Raw genomic sequence first — 2,510 nt, 5'->3', positions numbered from 1 at the left:
TCTAAGATCAGGTCCCCAAGGATGGTTGCTTAAGAGTATTATAGCTATTACCTAGGTACTTACCTTGGTAAGTCGACCGTTGTTGTTGATTCCACCCTTGTCTCTATTGTTGTGGAGCAGAGTTGTTGATGATGATGTTTGCCTCCTCCTGATATTTAGGAAATTCAACCCCCAAATATTCTCCACATACATTTTAAGCACTGAATGCATCTTGAATAGCCTGACTATCTTTCTTGTAATTGGCTCACTGTTCAAGCCAATTCAATGGTACGCCCATCTTGGTTGACAGTGCACACACCTCTTCTGGCACTTCTTCACTCTTATTGCATAATTGAATGTTGCATGATGACCAGCCTTGATTAGAGGCTATCTTTTCCATAAGAGTTTCAGCTTTTCTAAGGGTGAGTGACATAAATGATCCTCTAGTAGTGGCATCGAGTTGTTCATGAGCTTTTTGAGTTAATCCATGGTAGAAACTTTGCATGAGCTACCAATCTTCCATCCCATGATGAGGACAATTTGAAATGTATTCTTGAAAACATTCCCATGCTTCTGAATGGTTCTCCTTTCTGTTATTGGAAGTTTGAAATCTTTCCTCTTAAGGCATTGGTCTTGCCCATAGGAAAGAACTTTTCTAAAAAGGCCTTTGAACGTCTTTCCCAAGTGTTGATGTGATCTTTGTTGATGTAGAACCACTGCTTCTCTCTTCCCACTAGTGAGAATGGTAATAGGCAAAGTAGTATTATGTCTTGAGCAATGTCCTTGATGACGACTGTGCTGCTAATCTCTAGAAAATTCTAAAGGTGAGCACTAGCATCTTCATGTGCCTTTCTACTGAATGGAGTAGCTTGTACCATGTTGATGAGGCTTGGCTTGAGCTCAAACTCGAGATTGTTGGTTTTGAGTGTTGGTCCAGTGCAGATGTTCTTAGTGCTTAGAGCAGAGACTTCACATAGAGTCTTCTCAGCCATGACTTCAGGAACTAGCGTTGAGCTTCCTCTTGATTCGGTTGATTCTGATTGGAAATTGTTGGTGAATCACAACCAAGTCTGCAATGCCCTGTATAACATATGAACAAAGACAAACAAGGGTAAGCCTTGTAAAGCAGAGGTTATGATTTTATCAATAAGTATTTATTTGGTCAATTCTCTTTAGCCATGTGCCCCTCCCTGGCAACGGTGCCTGAAATGCTTGTTGGTATTTCTTAGCATCACTTGTTACTAGGTTGTCATCTATAGCATAATGACAAAAAATGCGTGGTTGGTAATTATTAGTGACACTTGTAAACTTCAGAGAAAAATATATATATTAAAGTATCCACAAGTGCACAGATAATATACCGTTGTAGCATTTTACCTGAGAGTATACCAGCTATCATTATTTATATTTTACCACATGAAGGACCTTATGGAGTGGTGTTGGCATAGAGATATTGACAAATGTATATACTTATGATAATAATCACTCTCATGCTATTGCAGGGATATGTCAAAGGGTACATAAATAATAAGTGTAAGGTAATAGTGGTATTCTAGAGATAGAATTAGAGACTCATAAAATGTAGTACAACTAAGTAGGAGATTTGTTAAGAGCAAAATATTCCTAAGTCATTACTTATCTACTAAGTCTTTTGTACACCCTAATATATACTCTTATCTATAGTATAACTAACTCTGGATCTATGCATAAGGAACATTACTAAGGAAGATCAAGAACAAAGCTTGTATACCATCGCAATCACATTCTATGTGCTCTACAAACAGGGAGTGGACTACAAAGGACTCAATGGGAGTGTCACATCCACGATCTACCACATGACCTAGAGTGCAGATGGCCTCCATAGGCAAATAATATCTAAGAACCATGCTTACATAGTGTTGACCACTTAACTCACACGCATAATGAGCTAAGCGCTTTGCGAACATGTGCATAACCTCATCATTAATCATAACTATATCAAGCATGCAACTAGAGCAAACTAAGAACATAATAAATAGCAACATAATAATATTAAAGTAGCACAAAGTCATTAATATAGATATACAATGGCTATACCAGTCTCTAGATGGTAGATCCAGAATCTTGAGCAATAGCCTACACTCTTCTTGAACCTTGGTAGCTAATCTATACTAGAAACTTGAAGAACTAGAGCTCTAATCTCTAATCTCTGGAAACCCTAGTTTTTTGTCTAGCCCTGACTTATGATCTGATGACTTGATTATCCCTGGAGGGAGGGGGGCTAGATTATATAGCCCTGAGGATACAACATGAGCCCTTGGATCAAACCAATTTAAGCAATGGCTTAGATGCATCCTAGGAGGCAGTGGGAAACCGACATAGCAACGAGGCTGATAGGTGGCCCCACTTAGTAGCCTCTCGGCCTCTGCTTCGGTGACATGGCTTCTGAAGTCCCCTAGAAACTTCTGGAGTTGGTTTTGCATTGGAATTCCAATTTTTCCGTTGATGTTTAAGTCCCCTGTGTTGGTTTTCTGATTAAATCCAGCTAAAAA

General features: G+C 39.0%; 1 non-coding gene across 1 annotated transcript; it reads left to right on the top strand.

Annotated features, from left to right (window-relative positions):
* The first annotated feature begins 500 nt into the window (after positions 1-500).
* LOC136478637 (small nucleolar RNA R71) lies at positions 501-605 on the top strand. Its single transcript, XR_010764357.1, has one exon. It is a non-coding gene; the product is annotated as a small nucleolar RNA R71 (small nucleolar RNA).
* The last annotated feature ends 1,905 nt before the right edge of the window (positions 606-2,510 follow it).

This window comes from Miscanthus floridulus, chromosome 8, assembly GCF_019320115.1.
Source record: "Miscanthus floridulus cultivar M001 chromosome 8, ASM1932011v1, whole genome shotgun sequence".
NCBI lineage: Eukaryota > Viridiplantae > Streptophyta > Magnoliopsida > Poales > Poaceae > Miscanthus > Miscanthus floridulus.
This window is presented reverse-complemented; position numbering and strand designations above follow the sequence as displayed.